Genomic DNA, 19,163 nt, shown 5'->3' with positions numbered 1-19,163 from the left:
CGACGATCTCTTCTTCTCATAAGAAAATAATCAATTTGTGTTTTATTAGATCCACTCTTATAAGTAATAAGATGTTCATCCCTTTTCTTGAATAAAGTATTAGTAATAACAAAATCAAACGCTAAAGCAAAATCTAAAATAACTTTACCTTCTTCATTAGTTACTCCAAAACCGTAGCCACCATGAATATTTCTGAAATCTTCTACCACTCTGCCGACATGCTCATTTAAATCTCCTCCAATAAAAATTCTTTCTTCAAGAGGTATCATTTGTATTAAGTCTTCTAAGTCATTCCAAAATTTATCTTTAGACTCTGTATCTAAACCTACTTGAGGAGCATAACCACTTATAATATTAAAAATCTTAGTATCAATGATAATCTTAAGGGCTATAATTCTATCACCAACTCTATTAATTTTTACAACATTATCTTTCAAACTCTTATCTATAATTACACCTACACCATTTCTAGTGCGACTCTTACCAGAATACCAAAGTTTAAAACCTAAATTATCAATCTCCTTAGCCTTTTCTCCCACCCACTTAGTTTCTTGAATACATAAGATATTAATTTTCCTATGAATCATAATATCAACTAATTCCATTAATTTACCATTGAGAGTGCTTATATTCCAAGATCCTATCCTAATATTAGTTTCATTAGTTTCATGGACTAACTTCTTTACCCGCATTCGCCCGTAATGTGGGAACCCTTGCTTATTTAACACTACACCCGGGCGCCGGTGTAGCGGCCCTTGCACACTTTTCACTGTATTCAGGCTATACAGCGCGTCGCTTCTAGGGGACGCCCTAGCACTTACACAATGATCAAAAGGATTCATGTCATGATTTTTTCGACAAGTTTTACGCTGGCTGTCGACTACCTAACGCAACCCTCCACTTTTCTCATCCGGGCTTGGGACCGGCAACGACAGTGTTAATATAAAATCAAATTTAACCAAAATTAAAATCAACGGAAAAAAAAAATCCAATTTAAACATAAATTCAAAATTAAAATCTATAAATAAACCAACTCAAAAGATTATATTATATATGATAAATATGAAGTATAAATCTGAATTTAATTCAAAATGTTAAAAAATCAAGTTCAATTTAAAATAATATCAAATTTCACGATAAATCATGAAATTAAATTACATTTAAATCCAAAGTCAATTTAAATCATAACCATATTAAAATTTTAATCCTAAGTCAAACTCAAACTTAGCTTAATTTGAATTCACACCAAAATTCACACTACATTCAAATAACAAATAAATCTAAAATTTAACTCATATCAAAATTAAAATTCAAATTAAGTTTAAATTTAACCCAAATCAAATTTAATAAAAATAATTTTGAACTCATTTTTAATTTAAACCCAAAAGTACAATTAATTAAATAATTTTCAAATCACACAAACCCATATTTCAAAATACACTCAAATTTAATCCCAAACCCAACAACAAACACATTTTAATTCATATACCTAATGCACATCCAAACCAAACCAAGCTTGAAACTCAATAAATCCAATCATAAAATTCATTCAAATTTGAATTTAAAATCAGTAAACAAATCTATGCAATTCAACTCGTAAGTTCTACTTAAAACAAAATTCGAAATCCTACAAGAAAGCAACACTTAAGGTGTGCTTGGGGTGACTGCTGCTTTTTTAGGATTTAGTTGCGAAACTGCTTTTTAAGAAAGCTGTTGCGATGCTAGTTCCTGGGAAAGCAACATCACAACTACTGTCAAAAAGCTACTGTTGGAATGATAATGAAAGGCGTTTGGATAATTTGCTATGCTACAGTTATTTTTATGAAAAAAAAACAATTATATCTTTATATATGAAAATTAGCTGAATGATTGAAGTTTTCAATATACTTATAGTAAAATAACAAAAACAATTCAAACAATACCAAAAATATATTATAAGTTCAAATTTCTCCAATATATCAATTATAAGTCATCATTTTATGTATTGTTTTACAATAATAAAAATCATAGAAATAACCATTAATGTCAAGTCTTCAGATAGTTGTCTATTCATAATATATCTCTTGATTTGTTTGCTATTTGGATTGAACTCTTCTAGAACATCTGAAATGGTAAACATCAACATTAGAACGTTATAAAAATTAATTTGATGTATTCGATGAATTCACTAAAGCATCTATAATGTCTTCTCTCAAATGCATCATCTATTGAATACCCTCCCCACTAAGTGTGCTAATGTCATTCGCACCAAAGGCTTCCACGAGTAATGATTGATTTTCTCGATGTTTGAATACTTCTACAGATATGCATATTATATCTTTGTCTAAGAACCTAAAATCATCATTGTCCCGAGATAAATGTTTTCGTATAAAACTTTGTAGAGTTATCATTTCAACAACTATCTTTATCTATTTTTTGAAAGAATATATTGACATATATTGGAGTATGACCCACTTATTTTTCCAATGTTGAATTCTCTCTTGATAATACTCTGTAATGATAAGTCTGTTTTGTTGAACAATTCATTCCTCCATTTAATCACTTTGTTGTTGTGCTCAATTCTAGGAAGATGGTACCTAGTATCGGGGAAGGGTTTCAACAAACTTCATTCACGGGATATCCCGAATCAACGAAAAAATATATCCCTAAATAATAACATTATTAATAAATCTATTAAAAGGTAACACTTTATATATGGTCATGAATGCACTAATCGGGTAGATGCATTGGAAACTTATATTCACGTTGCGGAGTAGTGAATTTGAATATGCAACTATCATGAACACTCTCTTCTCACTCATTTATTAAGAATGCAAAATACATAGTAAAGTCACATAATGCTAAGATATTGTGTGTTGAAGATCCACAATGCGTTATATATGTAATTTTGTCATTATTTTCGACGCGTGCATTGATATGTGTGTTATCAATTGCCCCTATACAATCCAATTAAAAATATTCATTAGAGTAATTTTTTTTATAAAACATATATGCAAATTAAATAGATAAATCAATACATTGAAGAATGACATGTATCTCGTATTATTACGGGTTTCTTTTGATGTATGCCAAAAGTAAGATCTATGAGTTTAACAATGTTGTTTGTCATTCTAACCAAAGCGTTAATCCCAATATCAAAATATTTTCTAAATATTTTTGTTGAGTATTGGGATCGCTCAGAAGTAGCATGAATGGACTCATTATGCGACATCATATATAAATTGGTGGCTAATACTTCAATGGGTGTAAACCGAGACGATCCATGCAAACTATAATTACTCTGCAGTTGATCCGACAAATCACCAAAAAATTCCTGACAATTGAAATATACTATGAATTCTTGTCAGATGAACTTGGAACAGATCAACATCCACTCGTTGCCTACATATGATGATGACACATATAGTGTCTCCTATAAATTAGTTTGATAGTGCTCGTTGAGAAAACATACTATTGTAGTCAGAATTATTGCTCGTTTCACTATCTTTATAATTTTCTCTTCATTTGATATGTTCATTTGAGTATTCTATTCATTTCGAAATATATAAAAAATAGCATGTTATGTTATAAGTGAACAAATACATAATTAAAGTACTATAACCAGTGCACAACATGCATGTTGAAATGCCAAATGAACACAACACAAGAATTGTTTGGCATGACTTTGTTTGATCCTTTAAAAATTTTATAGTGAATAAATATAAGGACATATCATCACAAAAACCTCTTAGAAAAAATGAGAAGCACCGAACCACTACTAGAGAAGAGAAACAAGGCACAAAGCTACACTACATATGTAAAGCGAGAAGCACCAAACCACAACCATATAGGTAAAATGAGAAGCCAAAACCATAGCCACATAAGAAAAAATGAGAAGCCCCAAACCATAACAACAAAAGAAAAATGATAAGCAGAACCTGACATCCATAGAAGAAAAATGAGAAACTTCTAAGTATCATTCAAGATACATATAGAAAAGCGGCAGCGGAGATAGAGGAGAAGCGAAATGTGCTCTAATATCAGATGCCCACGTAGAAGATGAAGGCAGCAGAGAATAGGAGGGGTAATATTGATGATAAAATGAGTACTTTTTGGAAATGATGGGGAGCACCAAGGTCATTTCTCAACTAGATCACGAGTTATTCCATGGAACTGAGCTCTAGGGCACCATTCATGGCTTCCTAGTTTTGGTAATGGGATTTTGCAAAAAGCACCTCAAACAATGGCTCCCAAAGGAAACCCCTCCCTACTTCTCAAAATGAAAAGCAGTAAATAAGCCCTCCCAAATGCACCTTAATTAAGCCTGAGCTGAATTCAAAATCAAACCCAATCACATCCTACATTTGACATACACATCCTCCTAAATTTAGCCTCAAGCTTATGGTCAAATCCAAGTGTATTTAAGCAGGAAAACTCAAGCTTAAATCTTCCTCAATTTAAAACCTTATTCTTATTTATCACTACAAATCAAGGAACTCAATTCACAAATCATCACAGTAAGCTTAAAGCGAATGGTAGGAGAAACGACGAAGAACCTGATCAATTCCCTCATCCCAGATTGTCATGGTCTCAGGTCTACATAGTTAGTGGAGTTAGTTGACCCAACCTGACAAAAAGATCTTTATCAGTAATATTAGGTTGCTTCACCCAAAGAGACCTTATAGACCTGGGGTGAATGTTTGTCTAAGGGGACTAACGCAAGCCGACCTTAGCTTACAGAGAGTTTTCTGCCCTATCCAATATACCTTATAATTCAATACACAAAAGAGCAGACAACCATTAGAGAATATACGAGCTACAACCATGACCATAATATAATAGTATCATTTTGACGGCAAACCACTCGGTCAAATGACTCTAGTCGTAACTGCTTCTTTGCGATGTCATTTGGTGGCTCGAAGCACATCCTTACTGTCTTAAGGTTCATTTTGAGAATAAATTTAATAGTATATTTTATATGATATTGATAGTTTATTAGCTCGAGTTAGTATTAATTTTGTTTATTTAGACAAACAGTTGCACATGATGGATTAATTTTGCTTTAAGCATTAAGTGGTGTAATGTTTCATTCAAATATTATTTTGACAATTTAAAATATTTTTATTTTATAAATGAACACCTCTGATTGAAATTTATGATCTAGAAGGCTATCATTGGGGATGATTGGAATTTTTATATCATTAAGAGCATTAGTCCTATCAACTCCAATCCTCATGAGAAAGATTAGGCTGTTCAAGCGAATGCTCAATCTTATCAACATCGGTTCATGTAAGGAAGAGGACCATATTGGTCAAAGTAGCTGCTTAATCTTGTCAACTTCAGTTCCTGTAAGGAGGAGGATCAGATTGACCAAAGTATGAGCTCAATCTTGTCAACTCCAGTCCCTGTAGAGAGGAGGATCAGATCGGCCAAAGTGTGAAACTTATGACCTTGCTCTACATGCAAGATGGCCCAATTCACGCAACATTCTCGGACAAATAAACTTGAATATTTAGAAGCACAACGAAACACATGCATATGTTTTATATTGTTTGTTTGAGTAGATTTTTAAATAGCTCAATATGTATTTCAAGGCATATTGATTTGAGCTTGAGCTTATTTAACCACCACAATGTTCTTGGACCTTGTGATTAAACGATTAGCACGTTGGTTGAAGTACATGCAAGAATTTTATATTTGTCAAATTTGACCGACTTTAATGAGATTTTAAGGTTATTTGAACGTGCATATTATCATATTATCATTGACATGAGTGCAAATATTTTTATTTTAAGCATTTAGTATCGTATTCTGTCCGCTCGTGTATTTGGGGACTTGGATTTGGTGGCAAGGTTTAAATTTGTAAGCATTAAAGTTTTCACATTTAGTTTGGCAGAGAAATTAGCTTTACATGTATTTTATTCGAGAAGTGAAATCTGGCTTTACATGCACTTAATTGGGGCAACAAATTTAGTCTGCATGCATTTAATTTGGACGGCAAATTTTGACAGGATGCAACCTTTTTAATGAAAGTGAAACCCCACATTTTGTCTTCTGGATGCCCACCATGCAAAGAAAGGCATGCATGTTCAGTGTCGTGAAACACTGCAACCAGAATATTTGAAACCCACCATGCCAAGAAATGCGTGCATAGGGAGTACAAGCATACAAGATGTCACAAACGAGTATTTCTTTGTCGCATCGTGTGTGTCGCCTACTAATTTTCCTCACCACGCTAAGTGTTCATGAGTTCCGCTTGTTACGCCAAGCACGTCACAAGAAGGGTTGCGCCGCGAACGCCGAATATGAATTTTTTCACCACACTAAGAAAAACATGCACGAGTTCCGCTTGTTGCACCAAACACCTCGCAAATATTGTTTGCAAATTTCCCTCACACGCTAAGAAAAACGTGCACGTGTTCCGCTCGCCACATCAAATGCATCACGATGAGTTGCGAGCGTTATACTTTCTGTGTGACGAAGTGATGATATATGCCGACCAGTACGAATTTTGTGCCATATAACATATTTAAGTACGTAACCAATGAACTCCCTTAAAAAAAATATTTAAGACCCACAAAATTATAAATCATATTTTCCCTCAGGCGATATAACTATAAAGCAAGCCATTGATCCAAAGAAATTTGAATCTCACATTTCACCCAAACAGTTATAACTAAGATGAAATTGTAGATCTTCTCAAAATATAATAACACCTGAATAATATACAATAACACCTGAATAACATAGAATAACACGAGGAGAATATTCCTTTGTGTTACCAGACCGATCATCTTCTCGACGTAATTTCATTGGACTCTACACGTAACTCTATGTGCGGAGTCTGGGCATAAACAATGTCCTGACAACGGACGCGATAGAGTTGATTATTTATTTATCTTTTTGAAGGAGGAGAAAAATCCTCCTTCAGTTTGAACACAAGTAACGGCTCTAGTATACATATCTTTAATGAATTGAATATAAGTCATATCAACACCTTTCTTCTCAAGAACTCTCCAAAGGATATCTCTTGGAACCTTATCGTAAGCTTTTTCTAAATCAATAAAAATTAAATGTAGATTCTCCTTATTATCTCTGAACTTCTCCATCAAACCTCTCAATAAATATATAGCTTCCATAGTAGACCTGCCCGACATAAATCCAAATTCATTATGAGAAATCTTTGTAATGCGTCTTAACCTATGTTTAATTACCCTCTCCCGTAACTTTAAAGTATGCCACATTAACTTAATTTCTTTATAATTTGCACACTCTTGTGCATCCCCTTTATTCTTAAAAATGAGGACTAAAATACTCTTCCTCCACTCCTGAGGCATCTTTTTAGTTTTTAAAATAATTTTGAAGTGTTTAGTAAGCCAAGAAACTCCTAAATCTCCTAAATATTTCCACACTTCAATTGGGATATCATCAGGTCCTACAAACTTTCCACCCTTGGTTTTCTCTAAAGCCTCCTCAACTTCTTTTGTACTAATGTGACGGTAAAAATGAAACGTTTTATTATTATTCACGATATTAAGATGACTAAAGTCGATCGTGTATTTTCAGAAACTCTATTAAAAAATTTGTCAAAATAACTCACCCATCTATTTTGAATATCTTTTTCTAGAATTCCTTAAGATTAACAACATGTCCAAAAAAATTGCTTTAAGAAAATTTAGTTCCTTAATTCTGGGGTATCCTGCTCCTAACGCTAATATTGTATATCCTCAAGTCCCTTTTAATAATTTGGCCTATATGTTGGCTCAATTGTCAAATTATGTGTATTATTGTTATTATTTTTCATTTTTCTTGATGCAATTTAGGTAATTTTTCCAGAGTTCTCATTATTTACTTATTTTTAAATTACTTTTGGATTTATTTTTTAATTTTTAATTTTGCCTTTTAGTGCTGGCAAGCTTCGACCACCAGAAATATATCATTTCATGGAAAATCAATCACTGTCAAGTAAAGTTTATCACTATAATAAGCATCATCGAATGTGAGAGAAGGATAAGTTATCCTTGATGAATTTCTTGGCCTTTCTGGATGAAAGTTGGAGCACAGAAGCTCTTAGAGCCAACACATCGTTCATTTTGGTTGCATTACATTCATATAATAAGATGTTGTATCATATAGATTAAAATATTATGAAATGATATGATCAAGATAGCAATAAGGAAATTTTTGTTCAGAGTGAATTGGCAAGGGAAATAAGAAAGATTTAGGTATTTTTTTCTTAGTGCAGCTTCATGCAAACATAATTATAATCTCACAAGCGTACGTTGATAGACTATCAAAAGATATAGCTTGGATAATTATAGAAAACATTTGTTGAAAGTTGTATGGAGTGCTAGTAAACACTTTCTTATTCTCTTATGATCTAAATACATTTGTACTTGTGTGTAATTTTTGGGAGTATATAGAGATCATAAAGAAGCATGGTTTGGCATATTTGCTCTTTTATTGAAGTGTATTGTGTTGTTTCTATGTAATGAAATTATGGAGGCAACTTTTAAGGTTTAATTGTTCCTTTTTTTTCATACATTTATTTTGAGATAATTAAATGACTAAATATCATCTATTTAATATGTGGTAGAAAGGAGTTCAACATTTTCTTAATGTTGAATAATTTTTTTTAAAATAAAGTGGACATAATGATAAAATCAGACATGAATAAGAGATAATCTGTAATTAATGTTCAACACATGACATTATCATCATCAAATTGTTTTATTAGCACAATGATGACCTTGCCCATTCTTTCCTCTAAAAAACAATATATATATATAATAGGGTTCTAAAGAATGGTACACATGTGAATTCTTTATTTATGATTCGATTGATAATACAACATGAATCTATTGTTTCTTATCTTTTAATCCTTTGAGATGCATATATAAGCATGAGATAGTTTTTGGCTTATTGTCGTTTAGTACCACAACCAATATCAAGGTCCCTCATTAGTGCCATGATGCCCTTAGCCATATTCCCCCCAAATAGAAATGGACATGACTGAACATTACACACTAGTACAAATGTATTGCCCTTCTTTATAGTGCACCCAACAAGATATTCAAAATTCAATGCCTTGTTATATACTAATACATCATGATGCAGATATAATATAAGATAATTTTGACTAAATATCATTACATGCTATAATCTACATCTAATTCCTTCACTAATATTATAATGGCTACGGTTGTCCTTTCCTCCAAAAAATGACAAACAAGATGGGACATTATTAGGTGTTATACATGTGGATCTTTTGCTCTATAATTGACAAAACATGAGGAATTTGATATTATTATATTTGTCATTCTATGTATGGTGTCATAAATTATTAATCCCTCACACATTTTGTCTAACAACCCATTTAGCCCTACTTAAGACTTAGTAGAAATGGTTCACTAATGGTAGGGGTGAGCATTCAGTTGGTTCAAATGAATCAATTTTAAAATTGGTTGAACCGTTTACAATTGAAATCCTAAAAAAAATAAACCCAACAAATCTAAATTTTGATAAAAAAAATTGACCGAAAAGAAACTTAATTCACTTTAAACGGTTTGATTATGACAAAACTGGAATTTAAATGTTCATTGAAATTTAACTAAGAACAAGTATTATGATCTATATATCTTATCCACACAATATTGATTTGATTTCATGAATCCTCTTTTTATTTCAAACAAATATTAAATAAAAATTATGATTTTTTTAAGTTTGTTTAACATGATATTAAAATATAATAAAAAATTTTAAAAATCTATTAGTTTTTCGGTTTGTTTGATTAAATGAAAATTAAAACTCAATCGAAAACCGAAAACAAAATATTTAAGTTTTTAAAATCAAAACTGAAAGCCAATTTTGAAACCAGATAGAACTGAACCAACCAATGGTTCGGTTTGGTTTTTCTGTTTTGACCAAATAATGCACACCCCTAATTAATGGAGCGATGTGAAGAGGTTAGTGCTCTAATTCCACCTTCAAAAGAATTCTATTCATGCACCGATGCACTTTGCATAGCACAACTCACCAAATAAACTGTATGTTTTAGATATAATTTACACATTAAACATCATTTTGCTATGCAAAAAATACTTCCCAATCTAGAAATCATATTAGAGGCTGCTCGCTATTTACTAATGACAAGGCAATCACCCCTGATTCATTAAAGCTAGAGATCATATGTGTTGTAAGAGTAAGGCATCTTTGATTTATTCATTTGGATCATGACTTATTTACAACCATGGTGGAATGTGAACCACTAAAGACAACCTCATATTTGTCGGTGAGAGAGATGTTTGTCACTTTTCAAGATATATGCATACTAATTATAGTACAAATAGGTGGAGATGCCTTTATTAGTAACAAAATTAATGATGTTAGTTATGGTCAACATGGCTAAATTACTATGTTGAATTATTTAAATAACACTAAGTTCCAAAAATTATATACCATGATCCAATTAAACTTAAATTCACGACAAAATTTAATATGGGGTAGCCATGTACATATTTATATGCAATTACATTGATTATTAAATTAACTATTATAGAATTAACACAATACATTTGTCTTTATCTTTTTTTTTTATCATCTATTTATTTATATGTCTTATTTTTCAAGCTCTACAATTTATTTGTAGTACCTATTACTGTTTAGTGAATTAAATTTTTTTTTACCAACTCCTTGAGTGTTATACTAAGGGTTAAAAGAGGCAATAATGTCCTTTACAGTAAACTTGGCTAGTTTTTTGCTACTTTTACATGTTTGAACTTGAGAGTGATTATATGTTGGTTGATCAAACATACATTTAATATACCCCTTAGGATTAATAGAAAAATCACTCAGTTAAGATACATTCACATTAATTTCACTTGAACCTGATACATTGTAGATGGACTTATAAAATCTCACCTAATATATAGATGGAATGAAGTGATGATTAAGTACTTTATAATAAGTATCATTTAGTTTTATCATAATGAATTAGTTGGCCAACATCAAAGTCAAATGTAGAAACTAAACTCTACTTTTATCGAAACTGTACACTTATTATGAACCCATACTATGAGAATTTGATGTTATTTATGCAACATCTCTACTTGTATGATTTTAATATACCATTCCCATTTGTTCTGCTAATATCCTAGAAGTGCATCAAGTGGAAAATTCTTGACCTTATAATAAAAAAAATAGAAGGCTATCATAGATTGATGAAAAGCTAACAAATCCAAACTTTAAGCACACATATGGTAGAGGAAATATTATAATTTATTTGTTATACCATCAATTAATAGTCATACATTGAATGTCAATCATAGATTAACTTCTTAATGCAACACATCATACTAATTTTTATGAATCATGTATCAAATTCACCTAAAATAATGTTAGAGCGTATTAAATAGAAAAATATTAAAGCCCACAATAACTGTTTACATAATCTCAAGTTGAAGAATGAGATAATTTAAGAATAACTATGCTTAGCTTACTAGCCCACAAAATCCTTTTTTATGCTCTAATTTTAAATTATGAAATTTTTTAATTTTTAGAGAATCAAATATTCAAACATTTGAATTCAAGCATATGCATTTTAGTGGGTGAATTTGTATAAAATTATAAGACCAAGCAATTTAGTACGTCAAATTAAAAAATCATCTACCTTTTCATCCATATTTTGAACCTTTTTTTTAGAGGGATGAAGTTAACAGATATAAGTAATCTTATTTTTAAAATAAAAAATTCATCCTTTGTCCAATGCAAAATATTTGAATTTATTTATTTGATTTATTGGGTTGGTGGCCTACCCTTCACATTCCATGTTCTAATTACTAACTATCCAACATTGAGTTCTTTCTCTCTCCACTAACCACTATGACAACCCATTTTACTTTTCTTTATATATCTTAAATTTTTTTTCATCCATCCCTTAAGTATATAACTTCCATATATAAGCCACTCCTTCATTTCACCCATTAGCTTCTCTACTCCATTAGTTATGAACTGGTACAATCTCACAACCTCTTAATCTCATGACAAATTTCATCTCCTTACCACCAAATTCGTATCCACTCTTAACGACCTTATCTCATACTTCATAATTTTATTTTATTATCAAATAAATGTCAAGCTTTCATGATAAAAATCCTATACTAGTTATTTCTCAACCACTAACTTTGGTTTAGAGCTTACATTAGGAGCAATGAATTAAAGAAGAAGAACTTTCACTCTCATTTGGTTACTTAAAATTGGAAGAACTTAATTAATTTAAATAAATAATCTCTTATCTAATATTTTATTCTTATTTTCCTTATGTTGATGTAGGAATGCCATTTTAGCAAATTACCACACAAATCCTAAGCTACCTTGAAGAATCACACATTAACTATAGACACTCTTGATATTAGAATTTAATAAAGTTGGAAGAGATTTTCACATTTTCAATGTGAAAGTGTTAGTCCCAAAATTTCTTTTCACATTCTCCATCTAAAAAAAAATGATCATGAGTCAATCAAGGCTGACATGCCTATTAATACATTAATGTAGCATCACAAAAATTTTAAAAGATTTTATTTAGATGTCACATATGATATTAAAAATAATATAATATCTTTAAAGATAAAAATTTCATTGAATAATAGATTCAATCACTAACTAAACTTTAAAATTATCTTTGTTTCAATAAAGATTTTATCATACCAAATTTGGATAAGATAATAATTATTTTAGTATGGAATAAAAGTTTCATATATAGGTAAACCTTTATAATTTTACATCCTAGAAGTGATGATCTCTTAGGAACACTCTCAATTAAGATAATGCCTTGTATCTCTATATATTTTAAACTTTAGATTCATGATTGCTATTTTAAAAAGTCAATTAAGATAAATCAAATTAGAATAGTTCATATTGAATGTCGAAATATCAAAGATAGGGAGTGATTAGATACGAAAAGACTCAATAACACTCTAACTATCTTACATTCAATTTATATTCTTTGAAGTTTAACATTTATTTTTTGAAGCTTTTAAATTTAATAGAAGGATAGTGCTTATAATATAATTACACAAAATCATGAAAAAGTATATAAAGTGAAGATAATGTTATAATAAAAGAAAATATGATGCCACAAAGCTTAAATTAAGGTGAGAAAAGTAGAATTTTGAATTTAGTTGTAGTGCTATTAATTAGACTTATAATATTCATTCCTACTTAAAACTAAAATACGCTTGACTCTACTTGATTCATAATCATAGTTGAAAAGGACAACCAACTAAACTCACATAATTACTTTATAGTTGTAAAGTACAGTTTAATGAAATATAAGATAGATATGATTGTTATATATTTGGTAAAAAGAAACAAGTTTTATAATTATACTACTAGAGTCAAGCTACTTGGCTATAACCGATGTGCAATGAACCAAAACAAATGTATTAAATTTATTTATAGTGGTTGATTAAGATGCAAACATAGGCCGCAGTGTATGTTTGTGAAAATTAAAAATTTAAAGAGATTACAAAAAGTTTTAGTATAATTTTATCAGTTAAAACCATTCATCCTTATAGATCGGATGACTCTTTTGGTCAATGGAATAAGTGTTTGAATATTAGGAATCAAGCTAATAAAATTATATATGCTTATTTATTGTTATTGGCTTCTAATTTATTTTAATTTTATGTTTTTTTTAATTTTTTTTGTTAAAATAAGAACTTTTTTTCTAGGAGCTTACTGTACATTAATCAAGCCATGTTCAATCCAGAAAAAAAACATATATAAAAAATATGCTTTATTATTGTATAAACATAGTTAAACATAATAAACAATGCAGAAAAAAACTATAAAATATAAAAAAAGAAGCTTGTGTGAAAAGATGCCAAAATAATTAGAGAGAGAGAGAGGGAAAATGGATCGCAGAGCTTTGCCATTATATAACCCAACCTAGCCTAGAAGACTAACTCACTAAGCCTATGAGGTGTTAGGTTATTGAGGCACCAAAAATGTTCACCAGGAGTTACTTGTTTTCTTAGGATTCATCTTAGTTCATCTTTGTTCATGTTGTTCTTCCTATTATGCTTGGTTCCTTAGGTTGCTTTCATCTTTGCATCAGTTAGTTTCATCTTCTAGAACCCACAGACATTACAAAACTCACCTAACTTTAAGCGCATACACACATGCCACAAAAGTAAAATTATAGGTCTATGAAAATCACTACATAATAGAGTTAGGCTAGAAAATACATGTATTCCAATAATTGTACATATATAATCACATTACAAACTGTAATATATCACCCAACATCACAATTTCACACCAATTCAAATAATAAAAAAAATAATCCCAAATTAGATTCTAGGATTAATGTTGTAAAGTGTAAGTTTAGTGCAAGTTAAGATGTATGCGACTGTGTACTAAGTTTGTAAAGTTTATATTTTGATTACTTTTTGGGATCTAGATTTTACAAGTGGTTGGTTTTGATTAATGTCATTAATTATTTAGAACTTCCATTCAAATTTTAGTGTTAATATTTCAATTTTTATTTTAAAGTTCTAAAATGCACTCCTAAGTATATAAGTTTATGCTAAGAGCAAACTTATCATTTGGGATACCCAATATAATATATAATATGTATTCTCTTAGAAGAGGTAAGATGGCATTTTAATGATTTCATTCCATGGTAAATTCTAATGAATTACATATTAAATTTTAATTTAAAGTGGGTTAATTAAGAGTTTTATTTTTTTTTAAATTCATTTTTGGTCTAAATGACTTCAAAATTTTATGTAATTATTTCTTAAGGTTAGAAATAACCTTAAGTATATTTCACAAAATTTGGCAGAAATTTTGAATTAATTCAAATTAACTATTATTTACTAATTATTTATGAAAAATTTTTTAAATTATTATTTAAACCAACTCTAAAAAAGATGAAATTATTTTTACATATAAGAACTAAGAAGAGACATTATATAAAATATGAGTTCACTTTTAATTACATAGATATTCTTATAATTTTTTATTAATTTGATTGAAAAAAAATATCTAAAATCTAAATAAACTTTAAAATTCATGAAAATTTACAAGGATATTTTGAGAGTCATCTTAGCATCTCTGTAAAAATTTGGGACCATTTGGAGGGAAAGATAAGTTTTTATCAAATATTGTGTTTATTTGATTTAAAAATAATAAAAAAATTATTATATAAAATAATTAGAAATAATTATTTTTAAATTCGCTCTATTATTAGGGTTCAATGGAAATAATTTGATTATTCTTTCTCTATATTATACTTATTTAGAATTTTGTAGGTTTTACATTTAATTAAAGTGTTATTAAATTTAATAAGTTGGTTTATTTTGATTTTTATGTCATATGACCTATGAATTCCATGTTTTAGTATCAAGGGTCATTCCTAGCCGAAAATAAAATCATTGAAACTATTCTTAATAATAATTTATTATTTATTTAATTAACTATCTAATTAATTTAATTGTTTACCTAATTTAAAATTAATTATTAAATATTAAATTTCAATTTTAATTTAATAAAATAGGGCATTCTCTAATAAATCTAGAGCATTTTTTATTTTATTTTTTCTCTATGAATCTATTTCAAGTTCCTTTATTTATGGTTGTTTATTTACTTTTATTTAATTTCTATGACATTCATCTAGTCAACTAACATCTTAATCAGCACTTTACCTATGAAATAACTAGATTGGCACTAATCTGCTAGCCTAGATTTGCTCTAGTCATGATTCCCTTCTTAGGATGCACACTTTTCTAATACAATGGAATCTCCTCCTCCATCCAAAAATTGAGAAGCATTCACTAAAAAATTCCACTAATCTAAGCCAAACAAAAGAGAGATCTTTATTTTAATCCACAACATTAAAAAAAAAATTCTATCCAATAGTTTAATGACCCTAATCTTATTGTTTATTTCATAAATGATCATGCCCAAACAAAACTAAGGATTTGTGAATTATCAAATAAGATGTGTTTCCCTTAAAAGTAACTAGAACATGGAATCTGTTAGTGATAGTTTTTGAAAGAATATGAGATGAACCTAGTAAGTTTTTATTCATTCTCTATGCTTGAGAAAAATTTAGGGCTCTGGAAACAATTGAGGACAGTATTTGGGAGCTTGGGGAAGATTGTGAATGCAAAAGTTTTAACCTAGAGCCATTATGGACTTGATGACATCCTCCGTATTAATGTATCCTCCTGTCGCGGTGATGTTGTCCACTATGGACTTGATGGCTAGCAGATATTGTGACATGATAAGTTCTCTCATAGAAGTGTTGTGTAGAGCATTGCGCAATTGCAGAACTCAGGTTCTGTTTGTTGCTTGAAGTCTCTTGGTTAGAGTGCTCCAAATGGCTGCCGTATATTCCCAATTCAGAGAGGAGGAGATTGTTGAGTAGGTCACAACAGACAGGTTTTGATCAATTAGTTGCCATTGTACGAAGTCGGGATTTGTGAGAAGATGTCCATCAGAATGTTGGATTTGTTTAGGTGGGCAGATTTCGGTTCCTTCAAGGAAGCCATCAAATCCATTTGCCTTGAATAGTTTCTGGAATGGGAAGAAATGCACAACACAAAAGTTATAAAAAAACATTGTGATCTTTCCAACGCCATCAAAATCATCCAAATTGGTTGCGTTGTGACTGAAATAGCAATATAAGATGGACAATTGCAGAACTTATTTCAGTTTCTCTAACTTTGGTAAAAACTGGAGCACATCCACTAGAAATTGGAAGAAATTGATAACATAATAGCTATTGAAAATTTTATTAGCTTCCCAACACCATCAAATCATCCAATTCCGTTAAGAAATCGATATATTATTTCGAAGCAATTCGAACGATTCTAAATATATGTTAGTCTTTGATAGAATGTAATTACTCTCAAAATCCATGAGCATATAAGCTAGAAGAATTCATTTCTTAATGGAGCAAAAAAGTATGATATTAATAATGTTTTTAATTTAATTAATCTTAGGAACTCTTATTGTTATGGTATGGCTCATATATCATATCGGGACAGATGCTGGATCGAAGCGGAGCGGAGCGGAGCGGAGCGGAGCGGAGCGGAAGAATCTGTCCAAATTAGGAAGTTACGTGGGTTGGGGTGCGAGGGCAAAACCCCGCGGTATGGTACATGCGTAATGTTGTAATTACATATTGTGCCTAGGTTTACTCCTGGGGTTATAAATAGGCATGTTAGTAACCCCAGGAGGTATCCCTGATTTCTGTAAACTTCTTTTCTGAATATTGAAAGGAACTTGCCGCTCTGCTCCCGAGGATGTAGACATCTTTGCCGAACCCCGTTAAATCTCTGTGTTCTTCTGGATTGGTGTCGTTACTGTTTTTCTTCGCCCTAATTTTCTCAACAAGTAGTATCAGAGCCTGGTTGGAGGGCAGGGAAGAAAACTGCGGCGGCGGAAGAAGAGCAATCTCGGCGAAAGTTCGGCGGTTTTGAGCCGGTTCGAGGCTAAGAAGTTTGCCTAAGGAGGTTCGCGAACGGGGAGGATCGCGGGAGTTCGAAGATCGTCGACTTAGACGAATCCTCTGGGAAGTTGCGATCGGCACAACAGCTCACTGCGAGGAGGAGGGTAGTCCGCGCGAGCAGGCGGTTCTGTGAGTTCGTGCGCAGAGGGAAGATTAGATCCAGGGGTTCGCTGCCAGAAAAGGAAGGTTCTGCGCCCGCTGGAGAAGGAAGGTTCGCGAGGTTGAAGAAGCTGCGCGATTTCTGCGGGAGACTTGCCAGGAAAGGAATCAGTGCTTAGCTGGTGTTGGAAAGGGAAAGACATTATTAGCTCCCAAAGGAAAGAGGCAGCCTTTACTGGATACCGAGAGGAGCAAGAAGGAAGAGAATCTTTGATTTGTATTAGGAGAATATTTCTTGAATTTACTTCCAACAGGAGCCGGCCAGGAAAGTTATTTTTTTTTAATTAATTAAAGGAAAACTTCTTTTTAATTAAGTTTTTTTTTTTAATTAAATTTATTTAAAGAAAATATTTAATTAATGAAACTTAATTAAAAATTTTCTTTGCTGGATATTTGGAAGGGATATTTTCAAATTTTCTTAGAAGAAGAAAATATTTCATTTTTTTTTTATTTTCAAAAAAAAAAAGAAAGTGGTATCAGAGCAGGGTAAAAGATTTTTGCAGAGGAATTTTTTGGAGAAAGTTTTGTTGCAAGAATAATTTTCAGATGACATTTTCTGGTGCGAAATTCGAGGTGGTGAAGTTCGACGGAACTGGTAACTTCGGATTGTGGCAAACCAGGGTAAAAGATCTGTTGGCTCAATAGGGAATCTTGAAAGCTCTGCGAGCAACAAAATCAAATGTCATAGAGGATGAAGATTGGGAAGAATTGCAACAAAGAGCGACAGCGACGATACACCTATGTTATAAATTGTTGGAGAGTACAGTTATAGGTGAAGTTCCATTTGTTTGATCATGCGATGAAAATGCAACAGATATGTTGACCAAGCCAGGTATTATCAACAAGTACTTGCATCGCTTGAACTTGTTAAATGTTTGTAATTGTCAGACGGCCTGATGACCTAACCCACATTGGTCCATAAAAAAAAAAAAACTCCATGATATATTTCTCCTAAGGGACTGGATATTCGCCAAGCGATGATTTTGTTGTGTTCGATTTTGTTGTGTTCGTTGCCCTCTTCCTTTGAACACCTGGTGACTACTCTGACATATGAGAAAGAAACGATCAAAGTTGATTAGATTACTGCAGCGTTGTCGGCTCACAACCAGCAGAAGCAGAATGCAGGGGAAAACTCTCACAGTGACAGTTTATATGTGAAGAGTAAGCAGGATCGTGGAAGGAAGAAAGAGGAGGAGGGATCTGGAAGGCGAAATTTCAGATCAAAGTCTAGAGGCAAAAAAGAAATTCATTGCTACAAGTGCAAGGAACTAGGTCATATAAAGCGAGATTGTCCAAAGCTGAAGAAACAGACTGGGGAGAAAAGTGATACTTCATCGAAATCTGTAAATGTGGTGCAGAGTGAAAATTCAGACTGCAGTGATGGCGATATGCTCTCAGTTTCATCAACTCAGTTCACGGATGCATGGATTCTTGATTCAGGATGCTCTTATCACATAACACCTAACAGGGAGTGGTTTACTTCATACAGGACAACTAATTCTGGCTC

Source organism: Phalaenopsis equestris, unplaced genomic scaffold (assembly GCF_001263595.1).
Source record: "Phalaenopsis equestris unplaced genomic scaffold, ASM126359v1 Scaffold001221, whole genome shotgun sequence".
Lineage (NCBI taxonomy): Eukaryota > Viridiplantae > Streptophyta > Magnoliopsida > Asparagales > Orchidaceae > Phalaenopsis > Phalaenopsis equestris.
This window is presented reverse-complemented; position numbering follows the sequence as displayed.